Below are 24,370 nucleotides of genomic sequence, written 5' to 3'. Positions count from 1 at the left end.
GGACACAGATTAAAAGCTACTGCTGAGATGTCAAGTAGGTATTTTGATAAACTGATTTAGACGATGCAGATTGTATTGATATTTTATCATTTAAAATCTGCCGGATGATGTTGCATTGAGAAGAAAAGAGAAGTGATGGGTGAATAAATTCGCACAAATTTGCTGCAAATTACCGTGTTTCGCCACCAGCGAACAAATTCACAAATGGGCAAAAATTCACCTGTGAAAAATTTGCTGAGTCAAAAAAATTTGGGCGGACGCTTCAAAATTATTCATACGTCCATCGACTTTAACGTAATTGGACAAAATAGGCATGCGTATAAAATTTGTCGCGGGCATCGAAAATTGACACACTTCAAAAAAATGTTGACTTCAATTCATTTTGCAAATTTTTTGCCGTTTCGCGAATTTCACATTAAATTTGCGATTTTTTTGGCAAAGTGGAACGGGACAAATTCGCCCATCACTAGAAAAGAGTAACGGAATGAATGAAAGACAGCTATAGGTCCCACTGTTGTAAAGTAGTATGTCCAACCTTGAGGAACTGTCACTCATGGCTTCCCATTCTGGACAATTGTAATTACCATTTATGGACACATCAGTCTTGTCGAAAATTAACAGTAGACAAAATTCAAAATGCCTATAATGAGAATTGGGATCTCCAGCAATTTTACCTTTATCTTAAGAAAAGTAACCACAACAAAATGATGTGAAACTTAAAACAATTTACAGCAGTGATGTCCTGCTAATTACTTTTTTTTGATAGCTGTGCCATCCCAATTTGACACGTTAACAGAAATGCAAGAAAATGCTCAAAATTAATTTACACTTTTAAGTCTATGAACGGTTTGTCTACCACTGCCATCCTGGCAGAAAAATAGCTGTGGACAAAATGCTTTATTTTACCTGTCATTACTCATAAAAGGAGTCAATGAAAAGTGTTCTATGGGACACTCTGAGCATGAAGTATCTTGGCACATAGGCTGGTCTGTGATATGATGAAACCACCAGAGAGGCAGACTGTAATGGGGCTTAGGAAAAAGGAAGAATTGATAGAGGGGAGTGTGTGTCTGTGGGTTCACCAGTTCACCATTAGATAAATACACCTCTAAAAATCCCATAGGAATAAATAGAAAATACCTAATTATTAATATAGTGTAAAAAAATATAACTGCCTTTATTTAAATGGTCATTTTTGCATGTAGTGTTTTGCCAGTCTACTCTATTGATTTCTCATGGCGTGTTGAGTGTAGAAATTGAAATTATTATCTATTATTCTATGCATGTGCAGTAGACATCTACAGTAACTCAGCTCTATGGTATACACTACTCACTCTATGGTTAAGTGCAATTCATACTCCATGGTATAATTCAGAGGTGTCCAAACCTTTTGCAACGAGGGCCCAATTTGGTGAGGTCAAAATGTGTGGGGGCCGACCATTCAGCCTGACATTCTTTGAACCATAAACATCATTTAACTCATTTAAACAAGGAATCGCGTAGCCGTAGCAATAAAATTTGGGCACATTAGTGAAATGATCTGCCACTTGGTCTATACTGCTGCTGCCGGTAAAACACCTGCCAGGGCCGTGGTTGGTATTACAAATTTACATGTTCTTCGTCTTCTGGCAATGTGGCCCTGCCCCCTTTTGCAGCACGAACCCCCCCACGGCCCGCCCCTTTTTGCATCACGGCCTGTCCCTTTAGTTCCCGCCCCCTCCACTGGACGGTATTTTTTTTTTTTTAAAAAAGGTGGCAACCCTAACTGCTGCCTGTGTGCTGAAGGTGTTAGCAATATACACGTATTGGCACGTAGTGACGCATCGCTCTCGCATACTTCTTTAGTTTACTGTACTGGCACGTCAGTATTGTCTATTGACACCTTCAGCCCTAAAGAAGTATGTGAGAGTGACGCGTCTCTGTGTGCCAGTACTTGTCTATTGCTAACACCTTCAGCACACAGGCAGCAGTATAGACCAAGTGTCAGATCATTTCAATAATTTGCCCAAATATTACTGCTATGGCTACGCGATTGGCCCTGGGCTTGACTTTGGACATGTACTTCGGGTTTAGTGGTTGAGAAAACATTCAGCAGGTGGAGGTTAAATCAAAAAAGTGACTTTATTGAAATACTATTTAAAATGACAGGCATCAATCAAGGATGTACTCCAAATCCTAGCACTGCAAGGCAGTAGTGCTACCCACAGCTAGTGTTTGGCTAATAGTATCATTCCCTACATTGTTACACAGTGTATAAAGGGAAAGAGAAAAGCACATTAAGAATGAAATGTTTACTCAAACAACAATTGTCTTTCTCCATCATGAAGTTATGCTTTAACACCCTGCTAATTGGCCTTTCCTTTAATTTACTGTATGTGCTCCAGTCTGCCCTGATTCCAGCTGTCAGATTATTTGGTTTACCAGCTGGTTCCCTTCTGTCCCCAAAGCTTGCCAAGTGCTGCTCTGACTCCATAGTATCCACAGTCAAATGGAAAATGTTGTTTAACAGAACAGCGCCCCTATGTATCCTTACAACAATACTTGAAAATTTGTCATGCTGAACCGCATGGATTTACAGAAGCAGAGAGTGATTCAGCACTTACACCATAAACTTCACAAAACATTATCATTTAAAAAAAAAAACAGCAAAAGTGCAACAGCTGCAATAGAGAAGTATTAAAATGCTTTGTGGCAAATCGGCCACTTACTCAAAAGCCATAGTCCCCCTCAAGACCCTGCTCAATTTATAATGTGCACTATTTAAATAAACCCTGCATAAAACCACAATTTAATACCATCCCTATACAGTATGTATTCTGAATAGGTAAGGTACAATAAACATTAAAGTATTACTTATAATAAGTAATTCATTGTGCAAATACATCCAAAAAATGACCATGCAATGACAGTATTAAGGCATGCATACCAAAATTTCAAGCTATATCGTAACTGGTAGCCATAACCAAAATGTCATGTTTGCAGTACATGAAGGAACTCATATTAATAGTATTTTTTGCATTAATACAGGTCGGCTTATCTTTTCCACATCCTGATGTATCTGAAAAGATAAAAATATAATTTAGTGAAACTGACTAAAAAGTCTATATGGGTAGACTGTGCTGAACCCTAAATAGGTGTCTGTTACATGAAAGATACTGGGGGTCATTTATCAACACTGGGCAAATTTGCCCATGGGCAGTTACCTATAGCAACCAATCAGTGATTAGCTTTTTGAAGCCAGCTGCAAGTAGAACAATGATTGCAGCAATTTGATTGGTTGCCATGGGTTACTGCCCATGGGCAAATTTGCCCAGTGTTGATAAATTAGCCCGACTGTGTGTATATATAAAGTATTGTGAATTTTTTTATGAGCTTATATTAACTTTTATTTCATGTACAATTTATTTTTAGGATTGTACATGCCACTAAAAGCTAAAAAAAGTGAGCTTGCAATTATTCAGCTGCGTATCATTAGGGCGCAATTGTCACAGCGCAGTAAATGAACAATTTCGATCTGACTACTGTTATTAAAGTATAACCTTAAATCTCTGGCTGGTTGCTATGGGGATATGCAAACTGGCAGCTTTGCCTACCGTTAGTTAATAAGCCCCAGTATATATTTTTAGGCAGAAACTGCTAAACAAAATACCACCAACCAAAACAACCTCATTCAGATTCAGTTAAAAGAATAAAAAAAAGAAGTGGCATGCCATCTGTTACTGCCTGTAACTGATACATTAAAACTATCTAGCACTGTTCAAAAACAAACTAAAAGGACTGGTACATTATGACAGAGAAAATAGAAAATGGTTATAGGACTGCAGTAACACTTTACAGAGCACTGAATTTCTCCATTAGTTTTATTAGGGGACAAATATGCACCTGGACAGGTACTGATTGTAACCAATCAGTGATCAGCTTTGGTCAGTCAGAAGCAAGAAGAACACTGAAAGCAAAATTGTAACTAATTGCATGGGGTTATTAACTAGGTACACATTAGCCCACTGTAAATGCACCCTACTCATTTTAAATGAATGTAACACTGGCAAGTTTTTTCAAAGGCATCATGTTTAGGGAAGAAAAAGTCAGTGAAGATTGTCTTGAACAGGATCGCATTCAAACAATGGCATTACCAGAGGTTTTAACCTTGGAAAGCAAGCTACAGGTACAACTTAGTAAAAAATGTATAATGGAGCAGTAGAATTCTATGAATCAGATTAAAGTGAGTGTAGGACTGTTCAGCCCAGGGATCACTTTGGTGCAGTTGGCCAGCTTGAATATATTGCACAATATGGACAAACAATCCCTGTTTTGTTCAAAGGGGAGGGCATATTTAGTAGCTTATTGCACAAAAAAGTCTCAACGCTCCAACTCATCCCACTCAGTGCTGACTTGAGTGAGTTAAGAGAGTAGATGGTAAGGAGGGGGTTTTTATTTTAGCTACAGAGCCTCATTGCACCCCCTGCTTAATGGTTTCAAATTTTGTGGTAAGCACAACTTTCCCTTTTCTTGCCAGCCTTGGCACCAGCCTCCCATCTTATAGAAATCAGGGTGTTCTAATATATTGATGCTAACATTGTGGGCTCCAGATTTATCCTTGCTGCACATACTCAGCCTGGGTCTATCACTGACCTGTGTTCCTACAGATGGCTGTACAATGCAAGTAAATGTATCAGGTAACAAGGTAAAACTAATAACAAATGGTTGATTCTCAAAAACGAACGGTGTCTCCCCAATCCGGGCAATCAATGTGCCTCTCTTCTGCCCTCAAAAAGATACTTTGCACAAATAGATTGCTGTATACCTCAAATACCGCAGGTCATTGAGGGGGAGAGAACAGATAAAATAATATAGTGCAGTATTTAAAAATAAAGTTATTGTGCATACACTGATAATGGATTTTTTTGTACTTAATTACACCCAAGTGTTCACAATTATATTCAATTATTGTGCTCCACCTTAGAGGATATTTATCCAGTGAAATGCAATACCTTAAAAAAGTGAAGTTTTTTTTTTTTTTGCTTTTAAACATACAGTGCTAGTTTTAAACCCGTGGTATCGAGTTTTGATTTATAAGAGCCCTAGTGTGTCTGGTAGTCGATCATACTCACAAGAAGTAAATTGATGAGGCATTGATAGTGATAATCGTTCCAGTTTGCTTAAAATCTTCTTGTATCCTGCTTAGTGGGTAAAATGAAGTAACTCGTGGAAGCGTTTATACAATTTTAATAAACAATTAAGATTACACAACGTTTCTCCATTAAAATCATTTTAAAAGCAATTCAGCATATCCATGTATTGCTCCGAGTTCTTTAGCGTCTTTTACAATTCAGCGCGCTTGCCTCGGATCTCCAGCTGCTGCTGCCACACTCCTGTGTCACGGCTGACGCGTTTCACCGACTGGCTTCCTCCATGAGTACCATGGTTAGCCTGTTTAAAAGGCTAACAAGTATATCTGGGAAGTGTTGTGAAATGTTACCAAATATGCATCTGGTAATGAATTAGCAGCAAAGCCTGATGCAAAAAAAGAAGTGCAATAAATTCCTTGTCTTCAAAGCATCAAAATGTAAAGAAAAAGCTGTTAGAATAGTTTAGCCAATGGACATTAAAAGACCTCTAACACTAGAAATGATGAATTATTTACATGCCAGTTTTTTGTCCTCTTCAAGTAAAAATATCCTCTTTAAAGGTAAAGTCATGTTTCTATGTAGTTACTTTCCTCATGCTGTGCACAAAACCTGGAATCTCATTCAGTCTTTAGATACTACAGATTCATGAAGTGGGCCTAAGAGAGCTACATAGTGACTAGGGATGCACCGAATCCAGGATTCGATTCAGGATTCGGTTCAGGATTCGGCCAGGATTTGGCCTTTTTCAGCAGGATTTGGATTCGGCCGAATCCTTCTGCCTGGCCGAACCGAATCCGAATCCTAATTTGCATATGCAAATTAGGGGCAGGGAGGGAAATCACATAACTTTTTGTCACAAAACAAGGAAGTAAAAAATGTTTTCCCCTTCCCACCCCTAATTTGCATATGCAAATTCAGATTCGGTTCAGTATTCGGCCGAATCTTTCAAGAAGGATTCGGGGGTTCGGCCGAATCCAAAAAAGTGGATTCGGTGCATCCCTAATAGTGACATTATTTATTATATATATATCTATATATATATATATATATATATATATATATATATATATATATATATATATATATATATATATATATATATATATATTTCCAAAAGTAATGGAAATATCGTCTTCCTTGGACTCCATTTTATCCAAATACAATTTTTTTTAAAAATGATTTCCTTTTTCTTCTGTAATAATAAAGCAGAACCTTGTACATGATCCAAAATAAGATATAATTAATTCTTATTGGAAGCAAAACCAGCCTGTTGGATTTCTTTAATATATGAAGATCAAAATTGCGGAAAGATCCTTTATCCAGAAAGCATTCTGAATAACAGGTCCCATACCTGTACATATTCAGACAGTCACTAATCAAAATATCATCAGACCACTAATTAAAAATAAGATCCCTGCTTCTCAAGTTTTACTGGGGATCATTTCCCTGGGAATAAACCAAGTCATAAACATCAACTCTCCCAGGAAGGGCTTGGCAGAATGAAACTTTTTCCTATACTATACATCTGCCAGTCATTTTGCATCATGGTGGTGGATCCTGCTCAACTACCTAGGCTTCTCTAAAGCTTTTATACCCAACTAATTCTAGGCTTCTTCCTCACCTATATTACATTTATGATGGGTCCAAGTTAATCAGAGATTTCTCTCTACAAATTACTTAGGGACAGATTTATCAAACGTTGAGGTGAATTTTCGTATGAAAAAAATTAGAATTTCGAGCTGTTTTTTGTGTACTTCGACTAGGGAATAGTCCAAATTCGATTCGAATTTGAAAATTAATCGAAATTTATCATATACTGTATCTTTACAAATTTGACTTCGACAGTTCACTATCTAAAACCTGCTGGATTGCTGTTTTAACCTACGGGGGACCTCCTAGAACCTATTTGGATTCAAGTGGTGGAAAAAACTTTGAATCGAATTTGATTGATTGCGCTATTCCTTCAATTTGTACGATTCGAATTCGGCTGAATATGGACCTATTGATTGAAAATGGACCTATTCTACCAAAAACAAAACTTTGACTTAATTTCGGTTGGTTTTTTTTAATTCGAATTTCGAAGTTTTTTCAATTCCAAATTCGACCCTTGATAAATATCCCCTTGTGTGCATTGCCCAGACACATTTCAGTCTCCACGGGTGCTTTCATCAAAATTTTGACTGGCTGGATTTGTTTTAAAAATATCCTCATAGGGTGAAAACTTGATTTGCCACACACAGTGCTGAAGAATACCAATTGCTCTCTAAGACAAGAGAGGTTAGACTGTAATACCCTTATCTGTGATGTGTTGGCTCAGCTATATAAACCATTCAATTATATTTTTATCTTTTTGAGCTCTCCAGAGTATTCAGCCTTATAGTACTTAAAAATAAGCCTTAAAGAGGTGGTTTACCTTTGAAATAACTTTAAGTATGATGTAGAGAGTTTTATTCTGAGACAATTTGTCCTTGGTTTTCATTTTTTATTATTTGTGGATTTTGAGTTGTTTAGCTTTTTATTCAGTAGCTCTACAGTTTGCAATTTCAATGTGGTTGCTAGGGTTTAAATTACCCTAGTAACCATGCACTGATTTGAATAAGAGGCTGGGATATGAATAGGAGAGGGTCTGAATAGAAAGATGAGTAATACAATTAGGAATAACAATACATTTGTAGCATTGCAGAGCATTTGCTTTTTAGATGGGGTAAGCGACGCCCATTGGAAAGCTGGAAAAATTCTGAAGAAAAAGGCAAATAATTATTAAACAATAAAAAATAAATAATCAAAACCAATTGAAGAATTTCATAGAATTGGCCATACTATTACATACTAAAAGTTACTTTAAAGATGAACCACCCCTTTAAATTCAGCAAAGGCACTAATACACTGACCTCCTCTAATTCCACAGATATTGGAAAAAAATCCCATCAGTCAGTCTCTTTGATATTTTTAAAACAATAAAAGATAAATGACAAAGTAGAAAAGAGGCAAATTATGAGGCATGTAATATAAACTTTACTCTTTACTGAATAAATAGAAATGCATACAAAGTGCAAATACAGTATATATGTATATATAACATTTCAAAAAGGCTTTTCAGCACCCGTGTACAGGACAATAAATATTTTGTACATTAGATTTGAGAAGAGTTTTCACATCTACTCTTCAGTATCTTTGTAGTTTTACCATTACGGTACATACTCTGTCTGAGATATAACTTGCCTGTCTATTCTTGTTTTTGCTTAAAGTGGACCTGTCACCCAGACACAAAAAGCTGTATTATAAAAGTCCTTTTCAAATTAAAAAAAAAATCCAATATCTATTCTTTTATGACAGCATTCATAGCTGTTGTTAGCTCATTTAAAAATCTCATCTGTCAATCAAATATTGTCTGCCCCTCCTCTATGCCTTAGGAGTCCATTCAGCACTTCCTAGATGTTACTGCACTCACCACATTCCAACGGTTCTCCTAACCATTTAATTATATAACCAGTGCATGGGGATGGATATCGGCTTCCCATTCTGGTGCACAAACAAGATTCTGAGAGGATGCCAGGCTTGCCTTAATAACAGTGTCCACAAAATGGTTCCTGCCTGCTTGCTATAATTATGAATTCCCAGACTGAAGGAAGCAAGATTCAAATAATTTATATTGTGTAATTAAAGTTCATTTTGCTTGACTAATGGGATAAAATAGGATTTTGAATAATTTGTTTGGTTGATGGGTCCCCTTTAAAAAGACTGTATATGCTTGCCATTTTGCCAGGCAGTGAATAATAGATTCAAGGACACACTAGATAAACTAATTGATGAAACACTGACAGTGGGGCTGAGAAAGACAAAAGCTGCTGGCATAAAATGGCATTTGGAAGAACGACACAAAATAATCAGAAATAACGGTTGCACACATTTCTCACTCAAGATAATGCTGATTCATTGGCTCTTTATAGTCCAGTCATTGTAGGATGGTGGAAATATTTGCTTGCTGTTCCAAGAGCCAAATAATCTGTAGCTCTAAAAAAACAAACAAAGAATGCCACTGAAGCTACCCGATGCTAAGTTTTATGAAGTTGTTGCATCATCACAATAGATGGGTGTTTAATTGACTAGTGCTTTAAATGTGAGGGCTTGCAGCCAGGTCAAAAAAGATGGGCAAATATAACTGTGAAATCCTTTGTTGATACTAAACTCAAATTAAAGTTGTATTGGATATGTAATAGGTGGTGGGAAATCTGTAGCTTTAAGGTGCATTGGATATGTAATAGATGGTGGGAAATCTGTAGCTTTAAGGTGCACACTGTTGACAAGTCCACTGACTCACCTGGGTTATCACAGCTACAGCCATGTCAGGATTAGGCCTTGAAGGCATTCAGGCAGTTTTGCACTCTGGTGCCAAATATTTAAACACACAAAATTCCTGCTTTAAATATATTTAGAAGAGACTGTCAAAATAATTATCTTGACAGCGCTATATAAATAAATGATGATGATGATAATTACAGCATCACATAGGGGAACACTATCAACAATATATAATAAAAGTCACTACGTTTGTACAGGAAACAATAGGAAACATTCAGATGTTTTTTTTTAAACAGGTGACCATCAGCGACCTGCTGATTGCTTGCTATAGGCGATTAGGCCTGGAGCCAACTTTGCACCTTTACCACCTATAAGCTATTATGTAGGACTGATGCTTTAATTAAAAGTACCAGTTCATATTACTGTACATTCAAGGACTACTAAAACCTCCAAAATCTAAAGCACTTTTGTTTTGTGTGTGTGTTTTCTAAGATGTATCTGTGCAGCTCCCTAAAGGGGATCCAAACCCGAAAAACAAATTGATCTAAAGTTACTCAGGGCTCCTCTAAGGACTTTTGCAGTTTACATTGATTTTCTATTTTTTGCTGGTTTCTGAGATGAAAGCATTTATTAACAGACTTTTGGTGCAGTAACCCAAACAGCATACAAGAAGTTCATAGAACATGCATAGACACATAGGGGGTTATTTATAAAAGTCAGATTTCTAAAGGGAAAACCCCAATTTTTTCAGAGAAAAGAAAATCAGATTTTTTCTGATTTATTAAACTCCAAATAAAAAAGTACCCCAACTCAGACCTGCCGAGATCATGTAGAAGTCAATGGCAGATGTCCCGTTGACATTTTGAAGATATCCTGATCTTTCTTACAATAATCTGAAAATTTCTTAGTTTTCGGTTCGATAATTAAAAAAAAAAATAGTACGATTCAATTTTTCCCCACAATATTATGAAGTCTTTTCCCTCATAAGACATTTTTATGAAAGTGTATTGATAAATGGGGGGCGGGGGGGAAGTCCGTTCGGATTTGGTCGGTTTTCAGAAAATCATGACAAAATTTCGGATTTTGATAACTCCCATAGGGTCACTGACACTTTGGGCCTTCAAAAAGAGCTGTTGAGCCTATTAACTGTATAAAACTGCTAAAAATTTACTTAAAATAGAAAATTGATGTAAATAGCAAAAGTGCTCAGAGTCCTCTTATTAAACTCACACCTTTTCATGTTTATGTGGTCTGTTTATTCCCCTTGTATTTATTGTATTCCCAAGTACTAGCAGGTTTCTGGCAGTCCCTTAGGGAGATAATAGTTTTTTGCAGTCAGTGCCTATTCTATATAGAGTTAATGGAGATGATATTATTATAATTCTAATCATCCTTCCTTCTCTTTTTCAAGGATGATATTTGGAAAAACAAATGAAAGACTGTATAGCAGTCGATTAACAGTCTTATTAATTATTTAGATTGTAAATTATGGATGAGTGAAATATTATTCAATCAATACGATTCATTACGTTTGCATATAAAGACCCATGCAGAAATTATGGAACACCTTGGTGTGATTTTTCTTTTTGCAATACAGTAGAGGTATTATGACTGTAAGCATACGACCTTGGTTGTCTGGAGGGTATCTCTTCTCTAACCACACTAATTAATTGACCCACCAAACAGATTAAACACTAGGAAACAGGCATGGCGGAAAAGGTCACAGTATATTTATTGAAAACCCTGTTAACAAAATTAACTCAGTTGTCAATAGAAGGAGGGGAAGATGTATGGCTTTATTTCCCAGGCCATGCTCAAATTCTGTCTACTGTCCAGTGGCAAAATTTGATCCTTACAGTTAATACAACATGTGGGGATTTGTGTATACGTATTACATAGGACAGGACACTTAGGATTTCTACAGACTTTGGGGGTTATTTATTAAGGTCCGAATATCTGAACCTCGAATAATTTGTAGTTTTCGGAGCAAAAAAAAAAAAACTCAAGGTCCTGTATAAGTCAATTGGGAAGGTCCAAGTGTATGTGCTGATGTCCGTACCTGAAAACTCAAAAAACCTAGTTTTTGCTGGAAAACTCTGAACAATTTGCAAATTATGCATGCGCTTATGTAGAGTACAACCCTGCAGCCTGCATCAGCTTTGATTTCACATACAGGTATGGGGTTGTTATCCAGCAAGTTCTGGACCTGAGGTTTTCTGGGCAAGGGATCTTTTTAAAATTTGGATGAACATTGAATGATTCCAATAGGATTGTTTTGCCTCCAATATGGATTAATTATATCCTAGTTACGATCAAGTTATTATTACAAAGAACACAGAAATTATTTTTAAAAATTTTAATTATTTGATCACAATTAAGTCTGTGGTCTGTGGTAATTGAGAGCTTTCTGGATAACCGAGTTCTGGATAACAGATCCCATACCTTTATTGCTATTTTCTTCCTGTTGCATATGCATGCTTAGGTCCTGATCTACTTTTCTGACATCTTAGAAGCATATAGTACTGTATTGTGCAAGAAATGCTTAAAGTGTGTTGTAAACCCAAAAACAAAATTTTGACAAATGAAAGAAAGTGCAATTCTAAGCAACATTCCAATAATTGAATGTTTTAAGAAGTTATTTTTAAATGTAATTGCTATTGAAAGCAGTATCATTCTCTTCCTTTCTGTTCTCTGCACTGCTGGTCCTGACAATTGAAATGATGTAGGAGTCAGCTGTGTGGAAGCATGCAAGGCATTGTGGGATTTGAAGTCTTTCCTGGAGATAAGCTGGCTTCTGCAGCAGTGTTTTGACTGAGACTCGTTAGCGCAAAAAGAAGTTTACAAAGGCCATTGTGAAAGTTACCAAGATTTCAATTCTTTGCATCCTTTATGACTGATATTAGACCGCATCGTCTTCCTAGAAAAGTTTGTGAACAAACAGCTTTTGCAAACATGTACAGTAATAAAATTTTGCAATTGCAAATCTGTTAACTTTTAACAAAACTAGTGGGCATCTGTTAATGCTAACCTTTGCTTAGCGATAATGAGCGATGTAATATTCGCCAGCGAATGATTGTACATTGCGAGCAGCAACAATTGCCGAAACACCATTTTAAACAACGCTTGTGATTTTAATTACATTCCCCCATAGTGATTTGATTGCAGTTTAATTTATTAATAAATAATATACTGTATATTGGAAAGCTATTTAAAATGACATTTTGTTTTATTTATTCACATGTTCTGTAAAAAATACCGGCCTTTCCATATTTTTAGAATTTTTTCCCTATTAATAATATTGGCAGCAGACTTTATATTACTGGCCAGACGAGCAAAATACCAACAACCCTGTCTGTGCCCCATTTTTCATTCCCATTTCGTTCCCATTTTTTGTATAGTTCAAAGAAAAACTTTAGGGAAGCTTTCTTACACAAAATGATGTGTTTTATATCCACATTGCAACGTTTTCCCCATGTCTGACTCAGCTGAGCCGATATGTTAGCATTTTCAGAGTGAAGGTTGCATCATTTCAAGAGAGTATGATAAAAATGGTCTGTGTATCCAATGTATGGGGCGTCTCTTATGATCCAGGGTTCCTTTGTGTGTTTTTAATGCAATGGAGTTACTATACTATACAATACTTGGGTTAATTTTAAGGAAGGAAAGGGGGATCTACCCCAATCTCTATACATAATGCATACATATTTAATTATCTACATATAACTACATACTGTATCTAACACAAAAGGCTGTAACAATACATGCTTTATACTTTTATCAAGGCTAGTTCAGTGACAAGTATCTTCAGGCAATAGGGCCAAGGCCATGTGCTGTAGTAAAACTGACTGAATTATATCCATTTTTCATATACATCAGGAACATGCTCAAATCATTATGACGAAGGGTAATTCTGCCTCATCCATTTGGGTTCTTCTTTACATATATAATGTTTGAGTGGTCCAGCTATCTATTGCTTTAAGGTCAAAAGACAAAACCCGGCATTTATTTCCTGAAGAAGAATGGAAAGTCATTAATACCTTGTGCTACCTAACATCGAGGTGTTAGTATGAGTGTATTTGAGACACTTCAGTTTTTATGTGTAGTTAGCAGGGTAAATATGGGATTACTTCTTACGTGTTTTATGAAGTTAACTATTAAAAAATGGATGGATGTTTTAAGTGGCATCCCTAGTTTGGAAAGATCTCAAGGATTTCATTGTGCCTTCTTATAGAAATGAACTCCCTGTCTCATAAAAAGACCCTCATTTTAATGATGACAGGGCAAGCAATTGAATATGATGCTGCTTATGCGTAGCTAACCCTATACCACGGAGATGTTTGTGATGGAGTTGAGGGTAGAATTCAGTGAGAGGCAGCTCTAGTAGAGTCTGTTATTGTACGTACACAATGACACGTCTCCTTTCTCTGCTACTGTATCTTCTGGAAGGTTCTGAAACTAGTGGTATGCTCAGAGTAACATTTCCTTTACTCTCTTCTCCCAATCATTTTATTTCTGGGCGTTGATCATTGTATCCTTTGCTCACTCTGTATTGCCTTTTTTATCCCCTATGCTTTGTTACGTTGTTCTGTTTCCTTCCATCTCACCACCTGGTTGCTCATCCCTCATCTCCTCTTTCTCTCCCCTTTATTCATTTCTCTCCTTCTTTGTCTTTCTTGCTCTCCCCTCCCTCCTCCTCACCAAATAATTTTTCTTCTCTCTCCTCCAGCATTTTCCCCCCAACTCCCCACCTCTTTTTTTCTGCTGCCCTCCCTCTCCCCCTTCTCCTCAGTACCACTGCAGGCTTCATAGTGACTGGCTGGTGGTTGACACAGTCCTGGGCAGAGAGCTGGTGTAAGGAAGGGAGGGGGTGAATAAAGCAGATCTCTGCTTCTGTATTTCACATCCTTCTTGATATTAACCAGTTCGACTTCTACCTTCTTCCTAAGCACGAGCTTCAGCTGAATTAAAACAAAGAGCATTATGCTGCAGTGCCAGGGAACAGAAGGTGTGTTAAATCCCCTTTGCTGCTCTCTGCAGAGCTCGCCTCAGCTCGGAGAGTACATCTTTCCAATCCTTTGTACAAAAAGCCTAATGCATCGCTTCTCTTCTTCCCCCTTTTCTTTATCTCTCCAGTTCCTGCCTGATCTGTGTGTTTGTTCCTGTATCCCCATCCTGGTGCACCATCTGGATAAAAAGGTATTTATTGACTTTAAAGCAAAGCCGAGAAAAAATATAAAAAAACGTGTAACTGGTTTGCATATTGCACGCTGCCATTAATGTCATTTCAGATTTTCTTTTTTTATGTTACCAAAAAAACATGGAGTTTTGCTGGTATAGAGCCCATAATGGTTATAAATATAGGGACATGTACGACTCTGCATTAACCTATTATTTCAGATAGGGATAAAACAAGAGAGGACATTAACATCAAATACATTTGTTTTATTCACTCTACAGCTGCAAGGGCCGCAGACGCGTCTCAGGCCATTGTGAATGTAACTAGAATTAACCATATATGGATCTCACCGCATAGCAATATTCTTTACTTGTCTTTGGAATCAAGTGGTTAATCAGTTCCACTGGGGGTGTTGGGGGAGAGAAGCTTTGTCACTATTGTTTGGGGGGTGTGATTTTTTTTTCCGCTGCATCATCGGTGTGTTGCAAGATTGGGGAAGGTGCAGACAAATGTGATTTAGCAACTCCCAGAGGGCCTTAATCTCAAAAAAAGCTTTATCATTATATATGATGACAAAAGTCTCTACCAGTGGCACCTGCCGCAGTTCATATATGCCTAGGAAGAACAATTATATGTGCAATTATGCCTAGTAACCATCACAGCCTAAATATAAAATGCAAAATCTCTGATTTGCGGGGGTTTATGGCTTTGTGCGCAGTGAGTAAATACGTTTTTATAGTGCATAAAAAGTGCAGCATTATTATCAATATAATGGCTCTCATGGCAATAATGTCATACCGTAGGCTGTTACTCAAAGGTTTCAGTCATAAAATCCTATACAACCTGTAAGTAGCTGTGGAGATTGTGTGGCTTTGTCATGCTAATGTATGAGAGGCATGTGTGTGATCACCATAAAAACGCATTGCAAGTAATATTTCTGAATTCAGCAAAACAATCACAGGCTACAAGAGAGTTGTGATTGAAAATAACTGCAATCAAGCATATGGTATACAGTACTTTCCTTCTGTCTTTAATAGTTAAAGGAAACCTAAACTATATGTTTTATATTGATGAGGAGTAATGTATTTGGGTTTTAGGGCTGTGCTTTTAAAGATTTCCTGCTCTCCCCTCCCTATGATGTCAGAGACGCAAGCAGTGGGCTGGCTTAGAATACTCAGACTCAGCTCACCACAGGCTTTAATAGATTATATATCATATCAGTGCATCTTTGGGTAGACAGGACTCCCCTTAGCCCTTAACCCCTTCAGGGGGGTGGGGATGGTGGGGCTCACCCTAGCTTCGGCAAAGATGGACCCACCCGCTCATGCTGCCCTTTTGGCCTGGCCTGGGACACTTGAGCAATGGAGCCCATGCCTTCAGGTAGGACTCAGGAAGGATTATTTAATATCATCAGTGCGTCTTTTGAACATGAGGCACAGTTTCATAAATACAGTAAATTATGCTGCATCAAAACATTAAAAGAAGTAAAGCTTCATTTACTAAAAGTGGGCTTATTAAATCTCAAGGTACAACTGCTGATGTGCACATATCTGTACTACTGCTGTGTGCACAACGTAAAAAATACTCCAGTGAAAGGGAGCCTATCAAGGTGGTAAATACAGTGTCCTTGGTGTGTTGCACCAATAGAGGTTAATTGATTATCCAATCAAATCACAATTGCAATTGAATGTCATGCAATTGTGGCCCTTAGTTATGCCCGAATTTATTCGTCAAGTGCGAATTTGCGTGTTTCACCGCCGGCGAATAAATTTGCAAAATTGCTGCGAAAATTGTCTGGCGCCAAATTTATTTTTGACATCGGCAACAATTCCAACCCCAGCGTCAATTTGGACGCCAGCGACAATTAAACGGACGCCCATTGACTTTAATGTGCGTCAAAAGTCGCCAACATTAGAATTGTTGCCGGCTACAATTTTGACACCCATGAATTGCCGCCAATTTGCCCATCACTAGTGGCCCTAAGTCCTGCTAATATACTGGTTCTTGCTGGAGCAAACTGTCTATTTGTGCCGATTTTGTTAACATGTTATTCTGCACGTACTGTAAGTGTGGCAGGCACTATTGCTCTAAAATTGTACAATAATATATTAGCGGCATGCTAAAGAGAGTGAGTCCAAGTGACTCATGCTGTTATCACTGATAAAATGAGGCAATGAAAAAAAGGCCAATTGCAGACAAAATGAATCATCAGTAGAGTAAAGCAAAAATATTGTAAAGATGCTTTTTTAAAATGGGCATTGGCGTGAATATGGGAGGTGTACATTATTTTCATATTATAATTATGTTTCTCTGATCTCATAGTTCATACCTCCCAACATTTGAAAAATGTAAAGCCGGACAAAAACATCAGGTGCACGTAGCGCGGCAATCTTTTTTTCCACACATCCATCTTGTGGCCACACTCTCTATTTACCATGTCAATTTTACAAAATATGAAAGTTTGAACACATTTCTGGGATGTTTAGGGCCATGTTTTAAGTGTTATAACAATTTTGCCATTAAAACTGAAATTACCCTTTAAATTGTGAGTCTCCCAAGAGACTTGCTTATTTTAACTAGTTACAGTTGTATCTTTGTTTATCTTAAATTCTTACAAATGTATAGAAGTGCAGCTGCTCAGTGCTATGGGCTCTCTGCCAAAAAGCCTCTTACTTTAATTGAGTTTCAGAAACTTTGTAAATTTTTCTGGCATCAGTGCAGGAGATTAAGAGAAACTTGGGACATTTCAGTAAGAAACCTGGGACTGCAGGCTGAGCTGTCAAAATCTGGACTGTTCCGCAGAAAATCGGGACAATTGAGAGGTATGGAGACTCAAGACTTTGCTCTTAGAAGAAACCCTATAACCCCATTATTCTCTGTGCAACCTTCATATCGCGCTACCTGAAAAAAACCTCTTCACTTGGTAATGATGGGATAAATGAGCGAGAGTTGAATGTGTTCCCAATTCCCGGAATACTCCTGGCTGTTGGGGCACCTTCCATAGGATGAATTAAGAGGCCCGGAGATATTTCTATTTTCCCGTAATGCAGGGTCGGACTGGGAGGCACTGGGCCCACTGAGAATGCTGACCAGGGCCCCTCTCTGGTCCCCTCGTCCCCCTTGCACATAAGCTAATGGTGCCCCATTGGCGCACATGCGCGCACAGCATCCCTTCGGCGCGCATGTGCACAAAGCTCCCCTGCGCACAAGGCGATGTGCGTCGCCAAAAAAAAGAGCATCGGAAGAGGGGGGTCTGGCCCAGCTGGGCCAGTCCAACACTGCCGTAATGTGAGAATTAAACTTTATGTGTCACCTTAACTAACCATAACTTAAAAGTCCACCTTTTATCCACATTTTAGTATTAGTGCTGCAAGATATGAAATAATGGTTTGGAGCTACAGATAATCAAAAAATCCAAACTTGGGTGCTGCACTCAAACAAACAAATCCATTCTACTGCAAAAAGACCCTACCCACTAGCACACCCAGCAACACACCAATTATCACTTATTTTGAAAGGGAAATAAAAATGAATTTTGATATTTGTAGTGGCAGCCCCTAGCATTACATAACAGCAGCCCTGGCATTGAATGGCACAGTGTAGCCCCCCCCCCCATTTCATAATACAGTAATGCCCCATAATTGTATGATCTAGTTCCCCAACATTTTAAAAAACAGTCCCCCCAGTTCTCAGCTTTGGATTTCCTTTCCATTTCCAGGCACACCTCTGTGTTGGAATTAAGTTAGAGAGTAGTTGGTGTTTACAGGTCCTGCAGATGTTCCTTAAAGTGTAATTATATAGGTGCTTTAATGTGTTGACCTATTCCTGTAATTTGAGACATTAATGCAAATAAGGATCTGGATACAGCTTGGTGCATTCCCACCATATCACGAAGAAGTATCCTTCCTTCTCCATTATATTATGATTGACCACCTTTAAAAGGGTACAGGGAGCTTCTGTAATGGGGTCCAGACTTGGGAAGGAAGACTTGGGCAGGAGTTGATGGGTGGGGGTTTAGATGTTTTTTGGGCAGAGTTTTGCATATTTGTTGCATTTTTGGGGCATATCAGGAGTGTTTGTACTTTTTTTGCACTGATAACAGGGCCCACCACCAGGGAGTCTGATGTACCCAGTGAACTGATAATTGGGACCTCCTAATGAGCTCTCTTAGTACTATGGGGCCATGATAACTGAGGCTCTGATGTAGTGGCTCATATAACCTCATCCCTCATTGACACAGTGATTTTGCACCCAAAGTCCTCCCTGTTTACTTTATAATTATCATAAATATTTGTCCAGCAGTAATCAAAAGGCTTTAGGTAAAGGGGCAGTTCACCTTTAAATTAACTTTTGCCATGTTCTATGTTCTATTTTTAGCAACTCTCATAATAAATCTTAAAAGAAAGGTGAACTTTCTTTTTATAAGACATGTTATAGGTTATAATTTATACCAACTTTATAAAATAGTTTTGCATTGCATAAATTGTCTAGTAAGGATAAGAACAATAGAATGACTCTATATACTTGTTATATTAGTAGTTGTTAAATGGCCTCTTTTTCCCATAAAATTTCATGTACAACTCTGTTTACTATAAAGAAACTTATGTTGTCTTAGTTTTATGATAACTTTCTAGGCAGTCTATGAGAACAGAGAGATGTTTCTGCCATGAAGGGTCTCTTCATTGCCCTGTTATTTGTCCATTATACTCACACCTCCCCTCCCCCTTTAGTTACTAGTTCACCCCATCTACTTGTTTTCTTGTGTTTGTGGAGTATAAAACAATGGAAGAACTAAGGGAGGCGATAAAAAGCTTTTTGACCACCTAGCTTTGCAGACAATGGTAAGCAAAATTAAACCTCAGACTGGGCCAGCAGTAACAGCTTCACAAGAGGAAAAATATATACACATTTTAATATTTCAGTTAGACAAACATAAAAAGAATAAAACACTTTATAGTGTCTCCTTAACCTTCTACTCACCATAATGTGCAAATGTAACTGCAAATCATTCGAGACTTCTCCTTCTACAAGGAGTTTTATGCAATAAATGAGGATAGAATACAGCGTAATTTGTATTAAATTCTTCTCCTCTGCTGTTAGCACCTATTGGTAGCAAGATTAACAAAACAAGTATCAAGGATCACAGTGAATAAATTCACTATGGGAAAAACACAAGAACAACAGGTGCTAATTACACTGAGCTCAAGATGCTATACTGAAAACAGAATAAAAGGAAAATTACAAAATGTTCTCATGTTTGGAACCTAAAGGGAAACTGATATATTGTAGCTAATACTATACTTGTTGAGCCCATAATCCAACATCATTTTTTCAGATTTTTCATCCAATTTTCATGATATTTTTGGATTTTTCACCCGCAAATTCAGACTTTTGCATGAAAACTTCATCAAAGCACATCGATAAATCATTGGGACTACTCCCATTGACCTATATGCAACCTCAACAGGTCTGAGATGCTGGATTTTCTGATTCGGACTTTTACATCCTAGGGGTTTAATAAATTCCGAAAAATATGTGATTTTTTAAAAGTCCGATTTCATATAAAAAAAATCACAAATGTTTTTTGATTTTTGCATTCGGAGTTTAGTAAATAACCCCCTTAATGTCAGTGAGCAATTATGTGCCATAGGTCACTGAAACAGAAGGTGAAGTGAAAAGGTGATCACATTTATTCTCTTGCTGCCAGAAGACTATTGCATCTGCAAAGCCATAAACTGTATGGCTAGCCACAGGCATCCCTGACCTTTGTGAAATGTGCACCTGGGCAATCCATGGAATTACACTCGACTAGTTAAAAAAAAGTTTGTCTGTCTTGGGTTCATCTGTTTTTAAAAAGTATTTGAGCTGCATAAAACCCTTTATGTTTCTGGGATTCTTGGAACGAACAGGAAAGCCTGTATATACAGGAAAACCTAAACATTTTAAAGAAGGATATCTTTTTTGGAGCAACAAATAAACTTATCAATTATGCCCAAATATACAAACACCATTAGCATTCATGCATCACTAGCAAAAGTTTTTAAAACAAAGCATCAATTTATATAAGAGTTTGCAGTACTAGTGCTTCTCAATAGTTTATTTGTTAAAGCTAGACTGCTAAAAAAGTAACCATACTGCTTATTTGTTCTTTTAGATATTAAAACCTTCAGTAGAGGTCACTGTATTATTGAAAAAGATGCAGATAAGAAAATTATGATTTACTGATTAGGTAGGAATGTTAACAAAAAAGCTGCATGTTTTCTTTAGAAGGTTATGTAAGAATTAGAAAAATTTTGGTTATCCGCTTTGTACAATCAGCCTAGTGGTACCTTTCATACAGTTTGTCAGTGTGCACTGGAATACTTTATGTTGTTACTGATTTCTCATTCACATATACAGATGTAATGCATCCGCATAGGAGAATGTACAAAACTCCTCATCATACTATGTATCCCCCTACCGATTGTTCCTCAATTTGCTCTGTTACCCAGTAGATAGGACCAAAGATAGGAGCAATCTTGTAGTAGAGAAGAACAAATGTGTTGCAGGACAGACATATCGTATCTTTAGACCAGCATTCTCTTGGTGTGCCAAAGGGTTATGATGGTAAACATTTGCCTAACAAAGAGAACAAATATTAATACAAATGTACCTGAAGGTTTTTAGTGTACTCAGTCAATAATAGATGTATAGACAACCTATATTTTGGAATAATACAAAAGTGTTCATGTGCCTTGGAAGCCTTGTAGTCTTGGTAATACATCACAGCTCTAGAGGATTCTGTAGTTACACCCCATGCCTTTATTCCCTGTACGCTGAGCCAGAGTAATTGAATTATAACTATTTGGCATCCATACTTTATTTCCTGGTTTATGTCCTTAAAGCAATCTCAAGATGCATTTATGCAATTCTGCTAATGCTGCATTAAATGTACCAATCTCATGAAAGTAGATGTAAATATAGAGTATCTCACCCCCATTCTGCACATGTACTTAGACCTGCCGAGTTCATGTAGAAGTCAATGGCAGATGTCCGTTGATATCCTGATCTGCGCTGGTTTTCATTCAATAATCTGAAGATCTTGTGGTTTTCGGGCATCAAATCTGAAAAAAGTCAGAGGTTTCGGCGACAAATACAAAAAAGTCACAGTTTTTTTGCGACACATCCGAAAAATTCATACAATTTAAATTTTTTCACGATTTTATCAAATTTTTTTCCAGCACAAAAATTTTTGGAAAAAATGTATTGATAAATATTTTAGCATTGATAAGTCTATTCGGATTTGGTTGGAGTAGTTTTCAGAAAATGTTGAGAACTTTTCGGATTTTGATAAATAATACCCTACAAGGGAACATAGCTGGAGTTTGTATCCTCTCTTATAAACCTCAGACTATAGTTACCCAATATTCTTAAAATCTTAATACCATATAGAACTTTATTGGGTGCTTCACAAATGGAATACTTGCATCTGATAAAGAAAGATTGCAACTCTGACACCCCCTCCACATATTGCCAGTTCCCTCACTCTGTTCTTTTATTTCCCACATTTAGACCCCCCTCCTGTGTTATAGTAATATTCTTTTTAATGTAATTTATTTTTTATGACTGTAAATTTTTCTAATTTTAAAAAAAACCTAAAATAGTCCACAAATGGTCGAGGCTGAGATTTCTTTGGGGTGCCCATGACTGTTGTTTTATTATTCTGACTTGGGGTGGGATGGGTTTCAAAGAGAGAGAGAAAAAAGATTCGATACCTGCCACTTCTCAATTCTTTTGGGTAAATCAGCCATGCTTTATGGATTGTCAGCATTTGCAACCATCTGCTGTCAGATAAGATATTTCTTTCTTTTGCTCTTTTCAGCCATGAAATGCACTCCACAAGTAATTGCCTACTCAAAGTCAGACTGCAAAAAAACAGACTGTAACAAATCCTGTCTGGTCCTATGAGAGTGACGGAATGTATGGTAAATTTATGTATGGTGGTCTAATCCTAAAGTTACTACTAAAAGAAGTTTTTTGATCCCTGTAATATCAACATTATAATACAGGAATGGGACTTTTTATGCAGAATGCTCAGGACCTAGGGGTTTCCAGGAAATGGATCTTCATATCTTAAGTCTACTAGAAAATTATGTAAGCATTAAATAAACCAAATAGGCTTGTTTTTATTCCAGTAAAGCTGGCCATAGATGTTGAGATTTTTAAAAGACCAGATCCTGATCGTGAGACCATGATCTTCTCAGAACGATCGTACGAATTTACCATCAACTAAAAATACCAATTTGCCAGGAAAACAGGGGAGCTGCCTGCTTGGCCCTGCAAACATAGATAGATTGCACTGGGACCGACAAAGATTTTTTGACCTGGCCGATCAATTTCCTGACAGATGTCGGCCGAAAAATCGTAAGATGTACGATCGTTCGAATCCCACTAAGCGCACGATAATTTCGAAGGATTGGTCGGGCTTCCCTAAAATCGGTCGTTCGGCAAGAAGAAATGTTGCGTCTATGGGGAGCTTAAGGGTTAATGATATCTTAGTTAGGATCAAATACAAAGTACCGCTTTGCTCACATTTTTAGAAATGTGAGTTATTTGGACAAAATGGAGTCTATGGGACATGGCCTTTCCGTAATTCTGAGCTTTTTCAGAAGGTGGATTTCCAGATAACGGATGTATTTAAAGAACAAGAAAAGTGTTAAGAGTAAATTTAGGTTCATGGAAAGGCATACCTTTTTCCTCTTTTGCAGTGATCCTAATCCATCCTTATACAAGACGAAGACTAGGAACAAGTGCAATATAAATGATTATCAATAGATGCATGCGCAGAACATAAATTCATGAGCGCAATTTCTCTATTATGAGTACTCGTTTAGATACTTTTGCTCATACGCTTCAGTTCAACAGTGGCAGGGTCAGGCCCAGACTCGCTCCCCAATCTGGTTTAATTTAAACAAAAATATGTGCGGTACGCTGCCTTCCGGATTTCGCTCATGCGCGCCGTGTGCCGGATTTCGCACATGTGCACAGGGGCCCCAGAGGTTTGGAAGTTCAGAGTAGGGAAGGGGGTGTCAGCAACCCCGGGATCATCCCTGCTAATTTATTGAACTCAAGAGTTTCCTAGTCCTTTAAAGGAGAAGCAAATCCTAAAGTTAAAAAAACTCCTAACAGCCTACGCTACATAGACCCCCCTCCCTCCTCCCCCCAGCCTAAGTGTTACCCCGGGCAAATGCCCCTTATTTTTTACTTACCCCCCGGTCCAGATTCAGGCATTGGAGTTCACGGGCGCCATCTTCAGCTGCTTCGGTAATCTTCGGAATGAGACCGGCGATTCTGCAGTTTTGTGAGTTTCGGCGCATGCACACTTGACGCGAAACAGAAAATTGCTCCAACTGCGTATGTGCCACTACACCAGTCTCATTCTGAAGATTACCAAAGAGAAGAAGATGCGCCCGTGAACTCTGCTGGACAGAATCTGCACCAAGGGGTAAGTAAAGACTTAGGCTTGGGGGGAGGAGGGAGGGAGGTCTATGCAGGGTTCGGGGGTAGGGGTTTTCTAACTTTAGGGTTTGCTTCTCCTTTAAAAATGAACATGTAATAGACTACAAAAGACTAAATTTGCACCATATAATTTAGGTTCATTATCCCCTACAGTGAGAGTTTCTAAATCATATACAGTTTTATCTTCTTGCATTTTTTGTTTTCTGCATGATTCTAACAGTTTAGAATGCTACTTAATTGTGGAAAACTCAAGATAATTAAGAGT

At 37.7% G+C, this 24,370-nt stretch overlaps 1 protein-coding gene across 13 annotated transcripts in view; it reads left to right on the top strand.

Annotated features, from left to right (window-relative positions):
• Window positions 1–24,370, top strand: part of map2.S (microtubule associated protein 2 S homeolog) — a 133,589-nt gene that overhangs the window by 33,465 nt on the left and 75,754 nt on the right. For 4 of the 13 annotated variants that reach the window (XM_041577641.1, XM_041577642.1, XM_018237232.2 and 1 more), the window contains exons 1-2: window positions 14,204–14,436; window positions 14,565–14,627. The exons of 1 other annotated variant lie outside the window; for it this stretch is intronic. The gene's annotated coding sequence lies outside the window, so the exon portion shown is untranslated. 13 annotated transcript variants of the gene reach the window in all.

The sequence above is a fragment of the Xenopus laevis genome, chromosome 9_10S (assembly GCF_017654675.1).
Source record: "Xenopus laevis strain J_2021 chromosome 9_10S, Xenopus_laevis_v10.1, whole genome shotgun sequence".
Lineage (NCBI taxonomy): Eukaryota > Metazoa > Chordata > Amphibia > Anura > Pipidae > Xenopus > Xenopus laevis.
Note: the sequence above shows the minus strand (reverse complement) of the source record. Positions and strands in the feature narration are given on the sequence as shown.